At 43.3% G+C, this 18,468-nt stretch overlaps 1 protein-coding gene across 1 annotated transcript in view; it reads right to left on the bottom strand.

Moving 5' to 3' along the window:
* The window catches only part of FAF1 (Fas associated factor 1), a 700,642-nt gene that overhangs the window by 161,909 nt on the left and 520,265 nt on the right, over positions 1-18,468 (bottom strand). The gene's annotated exons all lie outside the window — the stretch shown is intronic.

Below are 18,468 nucleotides of genomic sequence, written 5' to 3'. Positions count from 1 at the left end.
GATACAGAGAAAGTAATGACGTGCAGCAGAGTGTGAGCAGGTAGTGCCAACCGGATACAGAGCAAGTAATGACGTGCAGCAGAGTGTGAGCAGGTAGTGCCAACCGGATACAGAGCAAGTAATGACGTGCAGCACAGTGTGAGCAAATAGAGCTAACCGGATACAGAGCAAGTAATGACGTGCAGCAGAGTGTGAGCAGGTAGTGCCAACCGGATACAGAGCAAGTAATGACGTGCAGCAGAGTGTGAGCAGGTAGTGCCAACCGGATACAGAGCAAGTAATGACGTGCAGCACAGTGTGAGCAAATAGAGCTAACCGGATACAGAGCAAGTAATGATGTGCAGCAGAGTGTGAGCAAATAGAGCTAACCGGATACAGAGCAAGTAATGACGTGCAGCACAGTGTGAGCAAATAGAGCTAACCGGATACAGAGCAAGTAATGACGTGCAGCAGAGTGTGATCGAATAGAGCCAACCCGATACAGAGCAAGTAACGACGTGCAGCACAGTGTGAGCGAATAGAGCCAACCTGATACAGAGCAAGTAATGACGTGCAGCAGAGTGTGAGCAAATAGAGCTAACCGGATACAGAGCAAGTAATGATGTGCAGCACAGTGTGAGCGGATACAGAGCAAGTAGTGACGTGCAGCACAGTGTGAGCGGATACAGAGCAAGTAGTGACGTGCAGCACAGTGTGAGCGGATAGTGCCAACCGGATACAGAGCGAGTAATTACGTGCAGCACAGTGTGAGTGAATAGAGCCAACCAGACACAGAGCAAGTAGTGACGTGCAGCACAGTGTGAGCGGATACAGGGCAAGTAATGACATGCAGCACAGTGTAAGCGAATAGAGCCAACCGGACACAGAGCAAGTAATGATGTGAAGCAGAGTGTGAGCGGATAGTGCCAACCGGACAAAGAGCTAGTAATGATGTGCAGCACAGTGTAAGCGAATAGAGCCAACCGGATACAGAGCGAGTAATGATGTGCAGCAGAGTGTGAGCGAATAGAGCCAACCGGATACAGAGCGAGTAATATTGTGCAGCACAGTGTAAGCGAATAGAGCCAACCGGATACAGAGCGAGTAATGATGTGCAGCACAGTGTGAGCGAATAGAGCCAACCGGACAAAGAGCTAGTAATGATGTGCAGCACAGTGTGAGCGAATAGAGCCAACCGGACAAAGAGCGAGTAATGATGTGCAGCACAGTGTGAGCGAATAGAGCCAACCGGACAAAGAGCTAGTAATGATGTGCAGCACAGTGTAAGCGAATAGAGCCAACCGGATACAGAGCGAGTAATATTGTGCAGCACAGTGTAAGCGAATAGAGCCAACCGGATACAGAGCGAGTAATGATGTGCAGCACAGTGTAAGCGAATAGAGCCAACCGGATACAGAGCGAGTAATGATGTGCAGCACAGTGTGAGCGAATAGAGCCGACCGGATACAGAGCAAGTAATGATTTGCAGCAGAGTGTGATCGAATAGAGCCAACCCGATACAAAGCAAGTAGTGATGTGCAGCACAGTGTGAGCGAATAGAGCCAACCGGACACAGAGCAAGTAGTGACGTGCAGCACAGTGTGAGCGAATAGAGCCAACCGGACACAGAGCAAGTAGTGACGTGCAGCACAGTGTGAGCGAATAGAGCCAACTGGACACAGAGCAAGTAGTGACGTGCAGCACAGTGTGAACGAATAGAGCCAACCGGACACAGAGAAAGTAGTGACGTGCAGCACAGTGTGAGCGAATAGAGCCAACCGGACACAGAGCAAGTAGTGACGTGCAGCACAGTGTGAGCGAATAGAGCCAACCGGACACAGAGCAAGTAATGATGTGCAGCACAGTGTGAGCGGATACAGGACAAGTAATGACGTGCAGCACAGTGTAAGCGAATAGAGCCAACCGGACACAGAGCAAGTAATGATGAGCAGCAGAGTGTGAGCGGATAGTGCCAACCGGATACAAAACAAGTAATGATGTGCAGCACAGTGTGCATATGTTGTACGAGAGTGTGTGTGTATTGTATGAGAGTGTTACGGTGTGGTGCGTGTGTTGTATGAGAGTGTTACGGTGTGGTGCGTGTGTTGTATGAGTGTGTGTGTTGTATGGGAGTGTGTGTGGTGTGTGTGATGTATGAGAGTGTTACGGTGTGGTGCGTGTGTGTTGTATGGGAGTGTGTGTGGTGTGTGTGTTGTGTGTGTGGTGTGTGTGATGTATGAGAGTGTTACGGTGTGGTGCGTGTGTGTTGTATGGGAGTGTGTGTGGTGTGTGTGTTGTGTGTGTTGTATGGGAGTGTGTGTGGTGTGTGTGTAGTGTGTGCGAGTGTGTGTGGTGTGTGCGAGTGTGTGTGGTGTGTGTGTAGTGTGTGCGAGTGTGTGTGGTGTGTGTGTGTTGTATGGGAGTGTGTGTGTTGTATGGGAGTGTGTGTGGTGTGTGTGTAGTGTGTGCGAGTGTGTGTGGTGTGTGTGTAGTGTGTGTAGTGTGTGCGAGTGTGTGTGGTGTGTGTGTGTTGTATGGGAGTGTGTGTGTTGTATGGGAGTGTGTGTGGTGTGTGTGTAGTGTGTGCGAGTGTGTGTGGTGTGTGTGCGAGTGTGTGTGGTGTGTGTGTAGTGTGTGCGAGTGTGTGTGGTGTGTGTGTAGTGTGTGTGTAGTGTGTGCGAGTGTGTGTGGTGTGTGAGTAGTGTGTGCGAGTGTGTGTGGTGTATGGGAGTGTGTTGTATGGTAGTGTGTTGTATGGGAGTGTGTGTGTGGTGTGTGTGTGTGGCGTGTGTTGTATGGGGGTGTGTGTTGTATGGGAGTGTGTGGTGTGTGTTGTATGAGAGTGTGTGTGCTGTATGAGAGTGTGTGTGCTGTATGAGAGTGTGTGTGGTCTGTGCTGTATGAGAGTGTGCGTTGTATGAGAGTTTGTGTAGTGTTTGTATATTGTATGAGAGTGTGTTTGTTGCATGAGAGTGTGTGTAGTGTTTGTGCTGTATGAGAGTGTTTATGGTGTTTGTGCTGTATGAGAGTGTTTATGGTGTTTGTGCTGTATGAGAGTGTTTATGGTGTGTGTGCTGTATGAGAGTGTATATGGTGTTTGTGCTGTATGAGAGTGTTTATGGTGTTTGTGCTGTATGAGAGTGTATATGGTGTTTGTGCTGTATGAGAGTGTATATGGTGTTTGTGCTGTATGAGAGTGTTGATGGTGTTTGTGCTGTATGAGAGTGTTGATGGTGTTTGTGCTGTATGAGAGTGTATATGGTGTTTGTGTTGTATGAGAGTGTTTGTGGTGTTTGTGCTGTATGAGAGTGTTTATGGTGTTTGTGCTGTATGAGAGTGTTTATGGTGTTTGTGCTGTATGAGAGTGTTGATGGTGTTTGTGCTGTATGAGAGTGTATATGGTGTTTGTGCTGTATGAGAGTGTTTATGGTGTTTGTGTTGTATGAGAGTGTTTATGGTGTTTGTGCTGTATGAGAGTGTTGATGGTGTTTGTGCTGTATGAGAGTGTTGATGGTGTTTGTGCTGTATGAGAGTGTTTATGGTGTTTGTTGCATGAGAGTGTGTGTAGTGTATCCAACCGGATACAGAGCTGTATGAGAGTGTTGATGGTGTTTGTGCTGTATGAGAGTGTTGATGGTGTTTGTGCTGTATGAGAGTGTATATGGTGTTTGTGCTGTATGAGAGTGTTTATGGTGTTTGTGCTGTATGAGAGTGTGTATGGTGTGTGTGTTGTATGAGAGTGTTGATGGTGTTTGTGCTGTATGAGAGTGTTGATGGTGTTTGTGCTGTATGAGAGTGTTGATGGTGTTTGTGCTGTATGAGAGTGTTGATGGTGTTTGTGCTGTATGAGAGTGTTTATGGTGTTGTGCTGTATGAGAGTGTTTATGGTGTTTGTGCTGTATGAGAGTGTTGATGGTGTTTGTGCTGTATGAGAGTGTATATGGTGTTTGTGCTGTATGAGAGTGTTTATGGTGTTTGTGCTGTATGAGAGTGTGTATGGTGTGTGTGTTGTATGAGAGTGTTTATGGTGTTTGTGCTGTATGAGAGTGTTTATGGTGTTTGTGCTGTATGCGAGTGTTGATGGTGTTTGTGCTGTATGAGAGTGTTTATGGTGTTTGTGCTGTATGAGAGTGTTTATGGTGTTTGTGCTGTATGAGAGTGTTTATGGTGTTTGTGCTGTATGAGAGTGTTTATGGTGTTTGTGCTGTATGAGAGTGTTTATGGTGTTTGTTGCATGAGAGTGTGTGTAGTGTTTGTGCTGTATGAGAGTGTTTATGGTGTTTGTGCTGTATGAGAGTGTTGATGGTGTTTGTGCTGTATGAGAGTGTATATGGTGTTTGTGCTGTATGAGAGTGTATATGGTGTTTGTGCTGTATGAGAGTGTTTATGGTGTTTGTGCTGTATGAGAGTGTGTATGGTGTGTGTGTTGTATGAGAGTGTTGATGGTGTTTGTGCTGTATGAGAGTGTTGATGGTGTTTGTGCTGTATGAGAGTGTTTATGGTGTTTGTGCTGTATGAGAGTGTTTATGGTGTTTGTGCTGTATGAGAGTGTTTATGGTGTTTGTGCTGTATGAGAGTGTTTATGGTGTTTGTGCTGTATGAGAGTGTATATGGTGTTTGTGCTGTATGAGAGTGTTTATGGTGTTTGTGCTGTATGAGAGTGTTTATGGTGTTTGTGCTGTATGAGAGTATATATGGTGTTTGTGCTGTATGAGAGTGTATATGGTGTTTGTGCTGTATGAGAGTGTTTATGGTGTTTGTGCTGTATGAGAGTGTGTATGGTGTGTGTGTTGTATGAGAGTGTTTATGGTGTTTGTGCTGTATGAGAGTGTTGATGGTGTTTGTGCTGTATGAGAGTGTTGATGGTGTTTGTGCTGTATGAGAGTGTTGATGGTGTTTGTGCTGTATGAGAGTGTTGATGGTGTTTGTGCTGTATGAGAGTGTTGATGGTGTTTGTGCTGTATGAGAGTGTTGATGGTGTTTGTGCTGTATGAGAGTGTTGATGGTGTTTGTGCTGTATGAGAGTGTTTATGGTGTTTGTGCTGTATGAGAGTGTTTATGGTGTTTGTGCTGTATGAGAGTGTTGATGGTGTTTGTGCTGTATGAGAGTGTATATGGTGTTTGTGCTGTATGAGAGTGTATATGGTGTTTGTGCTGTATGAGAGTGTTTATGGTGTTTGTGCTGTATGAGAGTGTGTATGGTGTGTGTGTTGTATGAGAGTGTTTATGGTGTTTGTGCTGTATGAGAGTGTTGATGGTGTTTGTGCTGTATGAGAGTGTTTATGGTGTTTGTGCTGTATGAGAGTGTTGATGGTGTTTGTGCTGTATGAGAGTGTTTATGGTGTTTGTGCTGTATGAGAGTGTTGATGGTGTTTGTGCTGTATGAGAGTGTTGATGGTGTTTGTGCTGTATGAGAGTGTTGATGGTGTTTGTGCTGTATGAGAGTGTTTATGGTGTTTGTGCTGTATGAGAGTGTTTATGGTGTTTGTGCTGTATGAGAGCGTTTATGGTGTTTGTGCTGTATGAGAGTGTTTATGGTGTTTGTGCTGTATGAGAGTGTTGATGGTGTTTGTGCTGTATGAGAGTGTTGATGGTGTTTGTGCTGTATGAGAGTGTTGATGGTGTCTGTGCTGTATGAGAGTGTTTATGGTGTTTGTGCTGTATGAGAGTGTTTATGGTGTTTGTGCTGTATGAGAGTGTTTATGGTGTTTGTGCTGTATGAGAGTGTTTATGGTGTTTGTGCTGTATGAGAGTGTTTATGGTGTTTGTGCTGTATGAGAGTGTTTATGGTGTTTGTGCTGTATGAGAGTGTTGATGGTGTTTGTGCTGTATGAGAGTGTTGATGGTGTTTGTGCTGTATGAGAGTGTTTATGGTGTTTGTGCTGTATGAGAGTGTATATGGTGTTTGTGCTGTATGAGAGTGTTGATGGTGTTTGTGCTGTATGAGAGTGTTTATGCTGTTTGTGCTGTATGAGAGTGTTGATGGTGTTTGTGCTGTATGAGAGTGTTTATGGTGTTTGTGCTGTATGAGAGTGTATATGGTGTTTGTGCTGTATGAGAGTGTTTATGGTGTGTGTGCTGTATGAGAGTGTTGATGGTGTTTGTGCTGTATGAGAGTGTATATGGTGTTTGTGCTGTATGAGAGTGTTTATGGTGTGTGTGCTGTATGAGAGTGTTGATGGTGTTTGTGCTGTATGAGAGTGTATATGGTGTTTGTGCTGTATGAGAGTGTATATGGTGTTTGTGCTGTATGAGTGTGTTGATGGTGTTTGTGCTGTATGAGAGTGTTTATGGTGTTTGTGCTGTATGAGAGTGTGTATGGTGTGTGTGTTGTATGAGAGTGTGCATGGTGTACAGTAACATCTATTATGGGGGTGCTGTCTTATATATCTTATCAGAGGGGAGGCCCACCATCTAAGACTTTAAAAAACGCTGCTTTAGAGGCTTTCACAAGATTTGTCCCTGGACTACAAACCTATGCAAATAATAAATAGCAGTTTTAAAGGGATAGTCTTGTCAAAATTAAACTTTCATGATTCAGATAGAGCATGCAATTTTAAGCAACTTTCTAATTTACTCCTATTATCAATTTTTCTTCATTCTCTTGGTGTCTTTATTTGAATGTAAGAGTAGAAGCCGTTCCTTTTTTGGTTCAGCACCTGGGTAGCACTTGCTGATTGGTGGCTACATTTAGACACTAATCAAAAAGCTCTACCCAGGTGTTGAACCAAAAATGGGCCGGCTCTGATGCTTACATTATTGCCTTTTCAAATAAAGATACCAAGAGAACGAAGAAAAATTGATAATATGAGTAAATTAGAAAGTTGCTTAAAATTGAATGCTCTATCTGAATCATGAAAGTTTAACTTTGACTAGACTATCCCTTTAAGTGTTTAGAAATCGTTTATTTTGCATTTCAGTGATTACCTGCAGATGTAAACTATTCATAGATGATAAATAACGATGTCCAGGAATACAGACAATGTCATAACCCAATGAGCACGCTATTCCTCTATAGGGCAATGCCACATTCTCCTGTTTGCTAAGGCGTCTTTTTAGGAGATTGTGCCAAGGCAATAAGCAGCAGAATTGCTTGCACCAAACAGCAATGCCACAGCTGGAAGTCAACAATAACACTCAGGCAATATTGTATACGACAGGCAGCTAACATGGTAATCCGTGAGCGGACGATAACAACCCAAAACTAGGTCTTAACAAAACATGTCCAAGCACAAAACACACAACTCATCGTCAGAAACATTCTTAATACTTGTTACGTACAGACAGCGAAAAAACAAAAAAACAAAAATCCTTTTACAAGCGCTTCAAACACAACAGACATATGTTGTATTCTTACAGGACAAAGAGATTTTGTTGATCGTCTTGTGGTTTTCATTAACTACATGTAACTATTAAGAAAACAGTAACAGAAGACGGAATTGTATCCTGTTTGGTATTGTCAAGCTTGAAAAGGACTTGCACTTGGATACATTTTGATCTTCCAGAATGCAGGTTGGGGCGAACAATAGTGCTGACGAGGACAGGATTTCTAAGAAATTGACATGTGTTAAAAGGCAAGCCACAAAAAGGAAAATATTGATTCTTCTCATGCCAGTACAGTGAATGAAAGCCGGCAGTAGATGGTGAATGAGACTGAGAGCGGCGCAGGAGGCTGATGGTTTAATTCTGAACATTCTCTCATTATCATGGGGAGAAATAGCAGAACAGACTAACAATAACCTTTGTGGGTTGAAATTGAAGTGTGGGTTGAAGTGACCGATCGTTTTTAAGTTCATCTTTAAAGGAGAGAGACTATAACTCTCAATCCTATAACTAGAACTCTCAATCCTATTCATAAAACAACCTGTATAGATTAAAAAATGTCTAACGCTTCCGATCACAAATAGTTAAAACCAGCTCCAGAGCAGCAATGTACTTTCTGGGAGCTAGCTGAGAACATATGGTGAGCCAATGACAAGAGGCATACGTTTGTAGCCACCAATCAAAAGCTAGCTCCTAGTAGTGCATCGCTGCTCCTGAGCCTACCTAGAGGTGTTTTTAACAAAGGATAACAAGATAACAGAAGTGAATTTAAAGGGGCATTAAACTGCTCAGTACAACTACAGTAGCAAGGGTTACTACTCACCGTTTTCCTGTACCTCTCTTTAAAGCTGTTCTCTTATTAAAGGCAGCTAATACTGGGTGCTGCCATCTTGGTACATACGTATTGTTGCATTTTATGACACAAGCAGTGCGCTTTCATAGATCATGCAATGTCGTTGGCTTTGTGACATCTGTACCTTGCACTTTGGATTTGCTTGCATAAAAGAAAGCAGAAGCTTTACATATATACAGATTTTATTTAAATGTTACATAAAAAATATAAAAAAGCCATCAGGGACAATAAAGAGCAACTGTATTGTGACCGCTAAACTGAAGTGCATGATATGGCTTGTCAAAAAGGCGACATCATCACTGATCTGTGCAAGCGCACTGCTCCTGCCACAGGGTACAAGGATACTTCAATTCCAAGATGGCGGCGCCCAGTGTGAAGATGCAGAGCTTCACAAACCAGCACTTATAAAGGGATAAAATAAAAGAACAGCTTTGAAGAGAGGTGCAAGCACAGGAGGAAAAACAATACCATGCTGACCCTGATACTGTAGCTGTAACCGTCAGATTAATGTCCCTTTAAGTATCTTTAATTTGCATGCTCTCATGACAGTTTAAATTTGACCTGTCCCTTTATAAGACAACATGTCAGAGTCTATAAAGTCATTTTATTTTTGTATAAGACAATATTTTTTTATAAAAAAAGGAAATTTATGCTTACCTGATAAATTGATTTCTTCTACGATACGACGAGTCCACGGATTTCATCCTTACTTGTGGGATATTAACCTCCTGCTAACAGGAAGGAGCTGTATATATAGCTCCTCCCTTCCCTCCACCCCTAGTCATTCAACCGAAGGTTTAGGAAGAGAAACGAAAAGCTAAAGGTGCAGAGGTGACTGAAGTTGTAAAAAATAAAATATAATCTGTCTTAAAATGACAGTGAGGGCCGTGGACTCGTCGTATCGTAGAAGAAATCAATTTATCAGGTAAGCATAAATTTCCTTTTCTTCTACAAGATACGACGAGTCCACGGATTTCATCCTTACTTGTGGGATACAATACCAAAGCTACAGGACACGGATGAAAGGGAGGGACAAGACAGAGGCCTAAACGGAAGGCACCACTGCTTGAAGAACTTTTCTCCCAAAAACAGCCTCAGAAGAAGCAAAAGTATCACATTTGGAAAATTTGGAAAAAGTATGAAGGGACGCCTTACAAATCTGTTCAACAGAAGCATCGTTTTTAAAGGCCCATGTGGAAGCCACAGCCCTAGTGGAATGAGCCATAATTCTTTCAGGAGGCTGCTGTCCAGCAGTCTCATATGCCAGGCGGCATATGAGAAAGAGAGGTAGCCGTAGCTTTCTGACCCCTACGCTTTCCAGAATAAACAATGAATAATGAAGATGATTGACGGAAATCCTTGGTTGCCTGTAAGTAAAACTTCAAGGCACGAACCACATCTAGGTTATGTAACAGACACTCCTTCTTAGAAGAAGGATTAGGACACAAGGAAGGAACAACAATTTCCTGATTAATATTCTTATTTGAAACAACCTTAGGAAGAAATCCAGGTTTGGTACGTAAAACCACCTTATCAGAATGAAATATAAAATAAGGCAAATCACATTGTAACGCTGAAAGATCAGAAACTCTACGAGCAGAAGAAATAGCAACTAAAAACAGAACTTTCCAAGATAACAATTTAATATCTATGGAATGCATGGGTTCAAACGGAACCCCTTGAAGAACTTGAAGAACTAAATTCAAACTCCAGGGAGGAGTAATTGGTCTAAATACAGGCTTAATTCTAGTTAGAGCCTATCAAAAAGACTGAACATCTGGCACATCTGCCAAACGCTTGTGAAGCGAAATTGACAAAGCAGAAATCTGTCCCTTTAAGGAACTTGCTGATAACCCTTTCTCCAATCCTTCTTGGAGAAAAGACAGAATCCTGGGAATCCTAACTTTACTCCATGAGTAACCCTTGGATTCACACCAATAAAGATATTTACGCCATATCTTATGATAGATTTTTCTAGTGACAGGCTTTCGAGCCTGTATCAAAGTATCGATGACCGAATCAGAGAATATTCGCTTAGATAAAATCAAGCGTTCAATCTCCAAGCAGTCAGCTGCAGAGAATTTAGATTTGGATGTTGGAAAGGTCCTTGAATGAGAAGGTCCTGTCTCAAAGGAAGTTTCCACGGTGGCTGAGAGGACATGTCCACTAGATCCGCATACCAAGTCCTGCGTGGCCATGCAGGCGCTATCAGGATTACTGAAGCTCTCTCCTGTTTGATCCGAGCAATCACGCGTGGAAGGAGCGGAAACGGTGGAAACACATAAGCTAGGCTGAACGACCAAGACACTGCCAAGGCATCTATCAGTTCGGCCTGAGGATCCCTCGACCTGGATCCGTAACGTGGAAGCTTGGCATTCTGACGAAAACTAACACCTCACTTTACCTCTTCCTAGTACTAACACAGGCAAAGAGAATGACTGGGGGTGGAGGGAAGGGAGGAGCTATATATACAGCTCTGCTGTGGTGCTCTTTGCCACTTCCTGTTAGCAGGAGGTTAATATCCCACAAGGATGAAATCCGTGGACTCGTCGTATCTTGTAGAAGAAATAATGTTCCTGCACAGAGTAAAAAACAATCTATAAATGTTGGCTCCGGATTTCCTCACCAGGTGTGTCCTCATCGGAGCGACACCGGAGCACAAGTCTGATATTACTCTACAAATTAGCACCTAGTAAAAGAAGGAATTTATTTAAAGGGACACGAAAGTCAAAATTAATCTTTCATTATTCAGATAGACTATGCAATTTTTATATTTAAACTTTTTGAGTCAGCAGCTTATACTGCGCATGTGCAAGAATTCACAGAAAACACGAATATGCATTTGTCATTGACCGATAGCTGTCACATGGTACGTGTATGCATTGTGATTGGCTGATGGCTGTCACATGGTACGTGTATGCATTTGTGATTGACCGATGGCTGTCACATGGTACGTGTATGCATTTGTGATTGTCTGTTGGCTGTCACATGGTACAGGGGGAGTGGAAATAGACATAACTTTTAAAATTGTCAGAAAAAAAACCCAGAATTTATGCTTACCTGATAAATTTCTTTCTCTTACGGTGTATCCAGTCCACGGATTCATCCTTACTTGTGGGATATTCTCAATCCCCACAGGAAGTGGCAAAGAGAGCACACAGCAGAGCTGTCCATATAGCTCCCCTCAGGCTCCGCCCCCCCAGTCATTCGACCGACGGTTAGGAGAAAAAGGAGAAACCATAGGGTGCAGTGGTGACTGTAGTTTTACAAAAAATAAATTTGAACCTGACTTAATTGCCAGGGCGGGCCGTGGACTGGATACACCGTAAGAGAAAGGAATTTATCAGGTAAGCATAAATTCTGTTTTCTCTTACATTGGTGTATCCAGTCTACAGGTTCATCCTTACTTGTGGGAACCAATACCAAAGCTTTAGGACACGGATGAAGGGAGGGAACAAATCAGGTAACCTAAACGGAAGGCACCACTGCTTGCAAACCCTTTCTCCCAAAAATAGCCTCCGAAGAAGCAAAAGTATCGAATTTGTAAAATTTGGCAAATGTATGCAGTGAAGACCAAGTCGCTGCCTTACAAATCTGTTCAACAGAAGCCTCATTCTTGAAAGCCCATGTGGAAGCCACAGCTCTGGTGGAATGAGCTGTAATTCGTTCAGGAGGCTGCTGTCCAGCAGTCTCATAAGCCAATCGGATGATGCTTTTCAGCCAGAAAGAAAGAGAGGTAGCAGTCGCTTTCTGACCTCTCCTCTTACCAGAATAGACAACAAACAAGGACGATGTTTGTCTGAAATCTTTAGTTGCTTTTAAATAGAACTTTAAAGCACGAACCACATCAAGATTGTGTAACAGACGTTCCTTCTTAGAAACTGGATTAGGACACAGAGAAGGAACAACTATTTCCTGGTTAATATTCTTATTAGAAACCACTTTTGGAAGGAAACCAGGTTTGGTACGCAAAACAACCTTATCTGTATGGAATACCAGATAGGGTGAATTACACTGCAAAGCAGACAATTCAGAAACTCTTTGAGCAGAAGAAATAGCTACCAAAAACAAAACTTTCCAAGATAATAACTTAATATCTATGGAATGCAAAGGTTCAAACGGAACCCCTTGAAGAACTGCAAGAACTAAATTTAGACTCCATGGAGGAGCCACAGGTCTGTAGACAGGCTTGATTCTAACTAAAGCCTGTACAAACGCCTGAACGTCTGGCAGAGCTGCCAGACGCTTGTGTAACAGGATAGACAGAGCAGATATCTGTCCCTTTAAGGAACTAGCCGACAAACCTTTCTCCTTCTTGGAGAAAAGACAATATCCTAGGAATCTTAACCTTACTCCACGAGTAACCATTGGATTCGCACCAACAAAGATATTTCCGCCATATCTTATGGTACATTTTCCTGGTGACAGGCTTTCTGGCCTGGATCAGAGTATCTATAACTGATTCAGAGAACCCACGCTTAGCTAGAATTAAGTGTTCAATCTCCAAGCAGTCAGTTGCAGAGAAACTAGATTTGGATGCTTGAATGGACCTTGAATTAGAAGATCTTGCCTCGAAGGCAGTTTCCATGGTGGAGCCGATGACATGTCCACTAGGTCTGCATACCAAGTCCTGCGTGGCCACGCAGGTGCTAACAGAATTACAGAAGCCTTCTCCTATTTGATTCTGGCTACTAGCCGAGGGAGAAGAGGAAACGGTGGAAAGACATAAGCTAGATTGAATGACCAAGGCGCTACTAAGGCATCTATCAATGTCGCCTTGGGATCCCTGGACCTGGATCCGTAAAGGGGAAGTTTGGAGTTCTGACGGGATGCCATCAGGTCCAATTCTGGAATGCCCCATAGCTGGGTTAGCTGAGCAAAGACCTCCGGGTGGAGTTCCCACTCCCCCGGATGGAAAGTCTGACGACTCAGATAATCCGCCTCCCAGTTGTCTACTCCTGGGATGTGAATTGCAGATAGATGGCAGGAGTGATCCTCCGCCCATTTGATGATCTTGGTTACTTCCTTCATCGCCAGGGAACTCCTTGTTCCTCCCTGATGATTGATGTACGCTACAGTCATGATGTTGTCCGACTGAAATCTGATGAATTTGGCCTCCGCCAGTTGAGGCCAGGCCTGGAGCGTATTGAATATCGCTCTCAATTCCAAAATGTTTATCGGGAGAAGAGACTCTTCCCGAGACCATAGACCCTGAGCTTTCAGGGAGTTCCAGACCGCACCCCAGCCTAGCAGACTGGCATCGGTCGTGACAATTATCCACTCCGGTCTGCGGAAACTCATTCCCTGAGACAGGTGATCCTGAGACAACCACCAGAGAAGAGAGTCTCTGGTTTTCTGGTCCATTTGTATTTGAGGAGACAAATCTGCATAATCCCCATTCCACTGTTTGAGCATGCACAATTGCAGTGGTCTTAGGTGAATTCGGGCAAAAGGGACTACGTCCATTGCCGCAACCATTAAACCGATTACCTCCATGCACTGAGCCACCGAAGGCCGAGGAATGGAATGAAGAACTCGGCAAGTATTCAAAATTTTTTACTTCCTGACCTCTGTCAGAAAAATTTTCATTTCTACCGAGTCTATTAGTGTTCCCAGGAAGGGAACCCTTGTGAGCGGGGACAGAGAACTCTTTTCTACGTTCACCTTCCACCCGTGAGACCTTAGAAAGGCCAGAACAATGTCCGTATGAGCCTTTGCTCTGTGAAAGGACGACGCCTGGATTAAGATGTCGTCCAGGTAAGGTGCTACTACAATGCCCCGCGGTCTTAGCACCGCTAAAAGGGACCCTAGCACCTTTGTGAAAATTCTGGGAGCAGTGGCCAACCCGAAGGGAAGAGCCACGAACTGGTAATGTTTGTCCAGAAAGGCGAACCTTAGGAACTGATGGTGATCTTTGTGGATAGGAATATGAAGGTATGCATCCTTTAAATCCACGGAAGTCATATATTGACCTTCCTGGATCATCGGTAAGATTGTCAGAATGGTTTCCATCTTGAATGACGGAACCCTGAGGAATTTGTTTAGAATTTTTAAATCCAGGATTGGCCTGAAAGTTCCTTCCTTTTTGGGAACTACAAACAGGTTTGAGTAAAAACCCAGTCCTTGATCTGCAATTGGAACTGGATGTATCACTCCCATCTGTAGAAGATCTTCTACACAGTGTAAGAACGCCTGTTTCTTTGTCTGGTCTGAAGACAAGCGAGAAATGTGGAATCTTCCCCTTGGAGGAGAGTCCTTGAATTCTAGGAGATACCCCTGAGCAACGATTTCTAATGCCCAGGGGATCTGGAACATCTCTTGCCCAAGCCTGAGCAAAGAGAGAAAGTCTGCCCCCTATTAGATCCGGTCCCGGATCGGGGGCTACCCTTTCATGCTGTCTTGGTAGCAGCAGCAGGCTTCTTGGCCTGTTTACCCTTGTTCCAGCCCTGCAAAGGTTTCCATGTTGGCTTGGGCTGGGAAGCGTTACCCTCTTGCTTAGCGGCTGCAGAGGTTGAAGCAGGTCCGCTCCTGAAGTTGCGAAAGGAGCGAAAATTAGCCTTGTTTTTAGCCTTAAAGGGTCTATCTTGAGGAAGGGCATGGCCCTTTCCCCCCATGATATCTGAAATAATTTCTTTCAACTCTGGCCCGAATAGGGTCTTACCCTTGAAAGGAATATTAAGTAATTTTGTTTTGGATGACACGTCAGCCGACCATGATTTTAGCCAAAGCGCTCTTCGCGCCACAATGGCAAAACCAGAATTTTTCGCCGCTAATTTAGCTAATTGTAAAGCGGCATCTGTGATGAAAGAATTAGCCAGCTTTAGAGCATGAATTCTATCCATGACTTCGTCATATGAAGTCTCTTTCTGGAGCGAGTTTTCCAGTGCGTCAAACCAAAAAGCTGCTGCAGTAGTTACAGGAATGATGCAGGCAATTGGTTGAAACCTTGTTGAACAAATATTTTCTTTAGTAAACCTTCTAATTTTTTATCCATAGGATCTTTGAAAGCGCAACTGTCCTCTATTGGTATAGTCGTGCGCTTAGCTAGTGTTGAAACTGCCCCCTCTACCTTAGGGAACGTCTGCCACGCGTCCCACCTAGGGTCGTTTATGGGGAACATTTTCTTAAAGATAGGAGGGGGAACAAAGGGTACACCTGGTCTCTCCCACTCCCTAGTCACAATATCCGCCACCCTCTTTGGGATCGGAAACGCCTCAGTGTGTACCGGGACCTCTAAAAACCTGTCCATTTTACACAATTTTTCTGGGACCACCAAGGGGTCACAGTCATCTAGCGTAGCTAAGACCTCCTTAAGCAGGACGCGGAGGTGTTCTAGCTTAAATTTAAATGCTATGGAATCTGGCTCTGCCTGCTGAGAAACTTTTCCTGTGTCAGAAATTTCTCCCTCAGACAGACCATCCCTCACCGCCAAATCAGATTGTTGTGAGGGCACTACAGATAAATTATCCAACGCTTCTGATTGCTCATCCTCTGTATTTAAAACTGAGCTATCGCGCTTCCTTGGAAAAACAGGCAGTTTGGATAAAAATGCTGCAAGAGAATTATCCATTACTGCTGCTAACTGTTGTAAAGTAATAGGGATTGATGCGCTAGAGGTACTAGGCATCGCTTGCACGGGCATAACTGGTGTCGACACAAGGGGAGAGGAAAAAGTACTATCCTCATTACCTTTGGTTAAGGAATCATCTAGGGCTACATTTTTAAGTGTCACTGCATGGTCCTTAAAATGCTTAGATGCTATAGCACACTTTAAACACAAATGCAATGGGGGTACCGCCATGGCTTTTAAACATAAAGAACAAGGTCTACCTGAAGGCTCAGACATGTTTGACAGACTTAGACAGCACTACAATGCAATAAAAATCACTTTTAGAAAAAACGTTACTGTGTCTTTAAAAATGAAATGATTGCACACAAATTTTCAAATCAATTAACCCCTTATTGCCCAAACCGGAGCTAAATGAAGCAGGCTACCGGTTAAAAACACTACAGCACGGTGCCACAGTCTCTGCTGTGGCTTTACCTTCCTTAGGGATTATTTGTAGACGAAAATAAGCCTCTCTGAAGTCCTCCCTGAAGTCTCTGGACTCTACACGTGAAGCTGCATGAAGCTGCCTTGTAAAAACAACTGCGCAACTGAGGCGCGAAAATGAGGCCCCCTCCCTCTTCATTCCGGAGTTATGGGGCCTTCTGAGACAGATTAGGTGTCTAACAATATGCCAGGCATATTAAAAACCCCAGAAAGTGTTTCACACGTCTAAAAACACTGATCAAATATGGTTTTATGCTGATAAAGCAAACGATTTAGCCCATAACAGTGTCCACCAGTATTTAAGCCCTTAACCTAAGCCATCCTTCTATACTGAGTCTCAGAAAATGGCTTACCTTCCCCCATGGGGATTTCTGTCAGTCTTCTAGCATTACCAGATCTTGTTAGAAAAAAATGACTGAGCATACCTGAAGCAGTTAAGCCTGCAAAATGTTCCCCCCAACTGAAGTTCTCCGGTACTCAACAGTCCTGTGTCGGAACAGCAATGGATTTTAGCTACGATTGCTAAAATCATTTTCCTCTCAGCAAAAATCTTCATCACTTTCTGCCTCAGAGTAAATAGTACAAACCGGCACTATTTTAAAATAACAAACTTTTGATTGAAGAAATAAAAACTACAAATCTAACACCACAAACTCTTTACCCTCCCGTGGAGATGCTACTTGTTAGAGCGGCAAAGAGAATGACTGGGGGGGGGGGCGGAGCCTGAGGGGAGCTATATGGACAGCTCTGCTGTGTGCTCTCTTTGCCACTTCCTGTGGGGATTGAGAATATCCCACAAGTAAGGATGAATCCGTGGACTGGATACACCAATGTAAGAGAAATCTACTACTCATTTAAAGTTCAGACTAAATGCTATTGTATTGTCTTTTTATCTTGCATTTGTTGATTATGCAAATCTACTGTGTTTACTGGTCCTTTAAAAACTAGGCAATAAGACTGCCCGGAGGACAGTCTATTGCTGTAGAGGATTCATTTGGCGTTGTGCGCAGCCGGCATTCTTTTGGCTGCACGCACAACTGACGACGGTGACGGACGCATTACAAACGCAGTTATAGTATAAGATAAAGTGCTCTAATGAACCACTCTGTGGCCCTCTCTGCATCGGCCAGTGATGGTGCCGATTGTTGGTATGTGGGAGCCATAGCAGGGAGGCAGTTGGGCGGCCCATCGCTGGATCACTTCCTGATCCAGTGCGCAAGTGGTTGGAAATGTGCGGGGGCAGGTGGGACGCACGCGGTGTGTGTACTAGTACTTTAAAATAAATTACAATTGAAGGTGATGGGATGGAGGGAGAGAGAAAGGGGGGGTTAAAAAATATTAAAGGGACAGTATACACTCATTTTCATATAACTGCATGTAATAGGCACTACTATAAAGAATAAGATGCACAGATACTGATATAAAAATCTAGTATAAAACTGTTTAAAAACTTACTTAAAAGCTCTCAGTTTGGCTCTGTTGAAAAGGTAGCTGGAAAGCCCACTGCAAGTTGGAAATAAGACACTCCCCCCCCCTCCCCATTCTTTTGCATATGAAAAGACCCTACACAAACAGGAGCAAGCTGGAGAAGGTAGCTGACGGTATTCTCATAAAACTTTGGGGCTTGGTTAGGAGTCTGAAAATCAGAGCAATGTTATTTAAAAATAAGCAAAAAAATCCATTTTGTTAAGAAAAAAACTTTATGGGCTATATAAATAGCTTATCTACAACACATTTATGCAAAGAAAAAAATTAGTGTATAATGTGCCTTTAAGAAAGGGATCTGGGAGGGGGAAGGGGGCAGTTACATTACATAAAATTGCATTTTTTGCCAAAAAATAAATAAAAACCACCTTTTTTTTTTTAAGCAAACTGGGTACTGGCAAACAGAGACAAATTATTTTTAAATGATTTAATGTGTGGGGATCAGCCCTGCAGATCATTTTATGTCTGTTTTGATATAAAAAAAACACCCCCGTTAAAAAGACATAACATGCCATGTGTTACAAGACTTTCTGTAGTCTTGCAATCAATTAACATGCAGGGTGAGTGTGAAAACTATCCGAGTACATTAGCACTGTCTTTGCTGCATATGTTTTTCCATTGAAATATACGATAGCTGCATTGTTTTGCAGTGTTTTATCACCTATACTGATGCAAATTAGGTACAGATATATAGGGGAGTTAGGTTTGTAAAGTCTGCAGTGTGCACTTCAAATTCTCAAACAATTTTTCAGATTTATATTGCCGAAAAAGAGGG

Source organism: Bombina bombina, chromosome 10, assembly GCF_027579735.1.
Source record: "Bombina bombina isolate aBomBom1 chromosome 10, aBomBom1.pri, whole genome shotgun sequence".
Taxonomy (NCBI): domain Eukaryota; kingdom Metazoa; phylum Chordata; class Amphibia; order Anura; family Bombinatoridae; genus Bombina; species Bombina bombina.
The sequence above is the reverse complement of the archived record's forward strand: the minus strand, read 5'-3'. Positions and strand labels throughout refer to the sequence as shown.